This window comes from Pinus tabuliformis, chromosome Q (genome assembly GCF_031772625.1).
Source record: "Pinus tabuliformis cultivar Carrire ecotype Pingquan chromosome Q, CPIR1, whole genome shotgun sequence".
NCBI lineage: Eukaryota > Viridiplantae > Streptophyta > Pinopsida > Pinales > Pinaceae > Pinus > Pinus tabuliformis.
In genome coordinates, this window is record NC_142296.1 from 625,091,158 (window position 1) to 625,097,987 (window position 6,830).

Sequence of the window (6,830 nt, forward strand, 5' to 3'; positions counted from 1 at the left end):
AGATGTCCAGCTTATGGCCATGGCCTCTTAGATGAGCCATGAGGAGAAGAGAGCAGCAGAGGTCCGCAATATCATAGGCAGAGAGCTTAGTGAGCCTCTCATGATCAGAGCAGAGCCAGATGACCCATCAGCAGTGATAAGCACCCACCAGCACTTGGCCAACAGTCCTCAGGATCTACCGGAATACATTGAGCAACAGGCTCAAGCCATTGCCCATTTTGAGGACATGGAGAGACTGTTGGGAGAAAACTGTATGCATGCCTGCACAAGGCGGTGGAACACACTGCCTCACAGCCTGAAGATAAGGGAATACCACTCTCCCACTAGGATGAGGGAGGCCTTGGCAAGGGTACCTCTCTACAAACAGTTGATCCAGAACTTGCAGGCCAATTGGATTGGCTTGAAATTCAGTCCTCCTTTACTTCTGGGATTGCTAGAAGGAGTGAAGGAAGAGGAGGAAGGTAGACAATGGGAGGAAGTGGAGAGGAAGGCAGGATTCCACGACCGGGAAGAGGATATCACAACAGAGGCTTGGGATGTGAGGGAGGCGATCAAAGCCATAAAGGATGATGAGCTGGACTAGTTGCTCAGAGGATGAGCAACCGATTTAGTAGGGGGGTGATGATGAACCCCCAAATTGGGTAACTTATTGGGCTCATTTTGCCTAATTGTCCTTGTTCAATCCTCCATTTTTCATAGATTATGCATGTTTTCCTAGTATGTTTATGTTATTTGAACGAATAAGGGTGGTCACTCTACCTAGGAGACTAATACATGGTTATTTCAGGATTTTTGGACAAATTTTGGAGTAAAACCAAGCAATCATGGGTCAGCTGACAGCCAAGCTTGAGGTGAGGATTCATAGGGAGGTTGTCTCTTGCATTAAATGGCCTTCCTCGAAATCTCCACCCTCAACACCGAGCTCCACAGGCCACCAAAACGAGTTTTAAAGGCAGCCAAGCAGTTTTTGGAGGAGTGACTGTTCACTAGCAGTTGGGACAGCCGAGTCCCTTGAATCTAGGAGGGCTACTAGCCCCCTCGTATTGTAAAAATAGGAAGGCCTCAGCCTTCATAGTTTACTTTGGAAACTATTGTTAATTTTGCACTATAATGCTGTCATTTTGCTCAGCCTATTTTATTGTAGCTACTGCTGTACGACTTTCATATGATGGTTATTTTTAAATAATGAGAAGCAACTTTACTTGGCATCAGATCTGAGTTCTTAATAGGAGCCTACAGCTCTTGGGGTTGGGCCCAACCCGAGTGCTAAGGCCTCCTCTATGTATTGTTAGTTGTTCTTTATGCATTTGCAAAAACATTTCTGTTAAGTAGGTTAAAGTTTGCTAATTAACTAGGTTACTGTTAATGGTTAGATAGACTTTTGAATGCTCAGATTTTGTTGATAGGTTGTTAACAGAAAAAAGCTTCAAGAAAAGGGCCATCAAACATCTCTGGTTTCACCTTTCCCTCAGTAGGATCTGGAGCTAGGATCAGGATAACTTTGCTGCCCACAAAAGCACTGATTTTGCTTTGCCATGCAATCGCTAGTGTTTTATTTTCATGTGTAGAAGTTGGTTACAATTTTAGACTTTCTTTTGCTTAGTTGCATGAGTTAAAATACATGGTTTCATTGCAGGTCACACTTCTGTTCATTCTCTTTACTGGCAGCTAGCAGATTAGGTAATCAAATTAGGTTTTTGAATTGACAAGTCTTCATTGGATCAGTTGGGAAAACGCCTTGCAGAGCACCTGTACCACTCCTTCATCTGTTTATTCTCCATCAACACCATCCACTCAGCCCTTTACTTAGCATCCTTGCCTCCCATTCGCCATTTTCTCCCATAACCCTAGTTTTGTGTGTAACATTGCTTTAGTCTTCTTTGAACCAAATCTAGCCATCTACACCTGTCCACAACTCCATCCACCGAGTCCTAGACCATCTCCAGCCCTCACCCTACCTCCACACTCACTCCTTCACCTATCCCTCTCCATTCATCCACCAAAAGCCTCATTTCTGAACATCCTGTAGAAAGTTACAGACATCCTGTAGAAAATCGCAAACATCCTGTAGATCCCCTGCAGACTTCCTGTAGAGGCTCACAAATGAGGTTTCTTGATAGCCAAACTCGGTGAAACTCTATGGAAGGGTGTTAGGGACCCCTTAGGCCCTCTTTGAACCTTCTTGACCTTTCCCAAGCATCTCTTCTTGCCCATCCACCTCTGCACAACCCAAAAACAGTCAAATCATATGCATAATAACTCTGGAAACTTATTCAAAAATACAAAAAGATGTTTTTTCAGATGTTACTGTAGAAGTAGCTTAGATACATGTATTTACCTTCCTAGAAGTCAATGGCATTTCTTTCAGTAGCTTGCATCCTCTTCCTTGCATCAGTAGGGTTAGCTGGTAGAATTAGGGTTTGCTAGGGTTTGTGTTTTCTTTTAGCTTTTCAATGTCTTTCTGCAAGTAGATCAGCGTTCTTTAAATTAGCTTTCGTCCATCGGTTAAAAGCTTCTTCTCAGAGCTCAAAGAAGTTAGCTTGAGCCCCTAGCGGACTTGTGCCAGTTGACCAAGTGACAGCTGCAGCAAGAGCTAATACTTGTGCATACAGCACCGTCGCTTCCAAGTTTGTTACGAACTACCGGGTTGATAAAAGTAAAGAAGGGAGTCCCAGGAGTTGTAGCATTATTGCTGCAATATTGGAGCTCACCAGTATCCTTTGAGAAATATCTATGCCTTTGTTTCACAATCCTCTTCTTCACCTAATGAAATGTTACATTGCACACATCCAAGACTCAGTCTACTGGTGGAGGTGTGATCCCCATCTATCCAAATGGAAGATGGCCCCCTGTGATAATATTCTCTCCTAGAGTAGCTAGTTATTCATCCATTGTCTTGATCATATATTCTTCCTCGAACTGCTCCTCTTCCAACTCTTCAGTCAAATATACTTCTTCCAATCTATATGTTGCTTCTTCCTCCTGGGACTGCCTCTGTTGCTCTTCCTCTATCCTTGTTCTCTCTTATTATTCTACTTGTTTCTTCTCAAGAAACTCATCCTGTTGATTCTTCCTCTCTTCTTCTTCTACTTCTCCTCTCTCCTGCTCTTCTTGAATAACTCCTAAGTTTAAGGGATTATCTTTCCATTTCTTGTTGCTCTTGCCTTCAAAGACTATCTGATCCTTTTCTTAGGAGCCAGTTTCCTTGCTTGAGGTGTTATCTCCTCCTCTTCCTGCACTTGAAAGTCTTGAACTAGTGGAACATGGGGTAAACTAGCCTCCATTAGCAGATGTGTCTTCATGTTGGCATTGTACCATTTCTTTACCTTCTCATCTTTTGGTATGGACATTGATGGGTACCTCGTATTATGATCGATCCTTTGACAATGTTGCCTAACAATTCGCCTAGGATCATATACATGGAAGTATTTAGTGGAAAACTGCAGATAGTTCAACTCCTATATTTCAACTTCCATCGCCTTGTGACTCTTAATTAATTCGTACAATCTGATCCTCAACGGAAATATAGGCCAAGGGGTTTTTTCCTCCTTTGGAGAATTCTTGACAATCCCTTGTCCAACTGATTAGCAACTTCTTGCATGACCACTTTTTTGGTCACATATCGTGGCATAACATGAGGGTATATCTAACAGTAGAAGCACCTAATGTATGTACTCTCTGGGGCTATAAACCAGTCTTGGATATCTCGAAGTGACTCCTTCACTTGATCGATCATGCAAGGAGGATCGATCTCAATAATCATGTGAAAGATGACTGCAAAGAAGTGTTCAAATAATTTGTCATATACACCTTTGAAGCCTAATTATGATAACACTTTGTAGTGGAAGTAGACCAGGAACTTCTCCTTAGGAGTCCAATTTCAATTCATTCTCAGGAACGCATAATATGCACATATTCCGTCTAACAGAAATGCAAACATGTAGAATTTTGGTGCCTGGTTCGCCTGTAAAGATGCTTTTGCCTGCTTAACCCGACACTACAACTCAAATGTAGGATATTTGCCCAATTGAGAAATATCCCATGGGTAACTACTATATTGAGTGTGTATATCCAATTCTCTTGGAACACCTTAGCATTCTCAATCCCATATAACCGAAAATACATGGCTATCAAGTAATTATAGACATCTATGAGAATCTTTGTCGGATAAACTGCAAATGGGCGATGGTGAAACTTGGAAGGTTCTCGACACCATGTTTTGATAACATCATTAATGTCAAGGTTTCCCATGTCATGTAGAAATTATTCATTTTCATATTCATTGGGCTTGAGCATATTATAATATGTCTAAATGTCTTCACCAGAATAGGTGGTGAGCCTACCACCACTCTCACTGCATATCACAATGTGAGAATAATCCATATGTGTAATGATCGATTTAGTTACTTTTGCACATGGCATGACCGAGAATCTACATGTGATCCTATGCATCCTAGACTTCTTGATGTTGATATATGCATGCAAATCTTCTAAGTCCCTAGGAAATTTCTCCTGCATGAATGTGTTGTATATTTTGCTCCATGTGACCTGTGTATCTTTATCAATAAAGCACTGAGTATCTGCGTATATGGGAATATTGGGCCTTGTAACTTCCACAGGTTCATCAATGCTTGCTTCTAAAATTTCTTTGGAGGTCACTTTGTGAGGCAGCATGTCTCCAATAGATGATGACACAGTGGTAATACTTGTAGCACGAACACCTGTTTGGGGCAACACACTCATAGTGACAATATTAGCTTAAAATAACCTAACTATGCAGTAATACTTGTAAATCACGTAAAAAGAGCCATCACAGATGATAGATCATGAAAAACTATGAATGACAACATAAAATAACTTGCATGCATGAGAAAATGAGCATGCAAACTAGGAGGGCGCACTTTCAATGCAAGAAGTGGACATGCAAGGTCATTTAGGGTGTTGCAGTGCACTCATGTGCTCACGAAAGGGGAAAAAAATCAGCTAAGGCGCATTGTCCCACCCTTAAGGGTTAAAGGGATGGAATAAATTTTTTGGGCTCTTCATCTATGGGGAAATTGAAGGAATTCTCGTTTAAATCTAGTGTAACTTTAAAAACATTATCTCCCGTTTCAAACATGATAAAACTTATCTGAGGAACTAGAGAAGATGTAACTTGAAAAACATTATCTCCCGTTTCAAACATGATAAAACTTATCTGAGGAACTAGAGAAGATGTAAGCCAGCTTACGAATTCTAGGAAATTATAAAAAATAGGAATAATTGTATGGTAAATACCTGATTGAACAAAGCAAAATAGGTCATTGGATTCATTAAAGTGGCCAAGGGCATCATCTCGAACTTCTAGGAATTAATGCTAAGCTAGAGATGCTGATATGGAAGTGAGGATGACTCAAATTCCTATATTTATTACTTCACAGACAAAAGAATGAAATGACCCAGGGGAAAACCCTTTTACCCTTTTTGGAATAGGTGGGCGAAGAAACGGCTTGATGACGTCAGAGAGTACGATATGAGATGACATGGAATGACACATCAGTATTTGATGGGGCAAGGTGATGTGGATTTGCTCACTTAACTAGCTCACTTACATGGCATGTCGGTTGGCATTATTCCCATGGAAACATTAGAATTCGACGTGACTATTTCAATAAACGGTTTTGTGAAATCGATTACCGTTTTGTGATGCCCCCGCAAGTGGTTTCATATTAGAGACCGGGAGGGGGATTCTTGCATTCAACGCTGACCGTTGATCTCACGAATAACGGTGTTGTGATACCGCATTGTGATGGGTACCCCTCTTAAACCTCGATAGGTGAAGGCACGTCGCATATCATCTTATTTTCTCTTTCACATAAACTTAATGTTACTCTTTCTTGAACTTGTGCCCACTTTAACGTTTTATTTTATGGTGGGTAGAAACCCACTTTCACATATTTTTGGCTAGCACTTTTCAACTTGAAATCTTAAGCATCGATAGATAATACAAACTTTATAAATGAGGGATATTCTATACATTTTTTTATTTTTTTATTTTATTTTATTTTTATTTTTAAATAAAGCCCATACACACAACTATCTTTAATTTTCTTTTCGTTTTTCTCTTTTTTGAATTTATTATTTATTTTTTACATTTTCAAAGAAGGATAATTTTAAAGGAAATATAAAAAGGATATTTGAGCTACAATAGAATACTTTAATCCAATCTGAAAATACCATTTCACTAGTTTCCATGTGCATTCCCATCACATATGACATACTAAGTCTATCCATTTCAATCTTGATTTGAGTAGCTTGACAATCTTCATAAGATCTAGCATCCTTCTTAATTGGCTCCAAAACTGCTAAATTTAAAGACATACCACTATGTTTAAAACTAGATTCCAACATAGGCGAACCTGTATTCCTTAGTTGTAGACTTTCCTTATGTCTTTTAGTGTTGGATTGTGATTTTAACTGACTAAACTACTTGATGATTCCAACACTAGGAACACCTTTCTAAGAATGAACATTTGTCATTTTAGCTGAAGGTAAATATTCAATTTGTATAATAGGCTCACTTGACATATATTTCTTAGAAATAGGCTCACTTGAGGAAGAAGCTACAAAATCTATTTCACTAATATGAACTAATTTAAACCTTTTTCCTTCTAACTCTTCCAATTCATTTTGTTGATTTTCCTCAAGGTCAATTATCATTTCAGAAGTAAGGTTTTTCTACTAGTTTGTTTCTTTGCAGGCATTGAAATCAAATCTGTATTTGTTCCCAAGGACGTTTCTTCCAATTGTTTCCCAGTGATAACCTTCCATGATTCTTTGTTAACCATTTT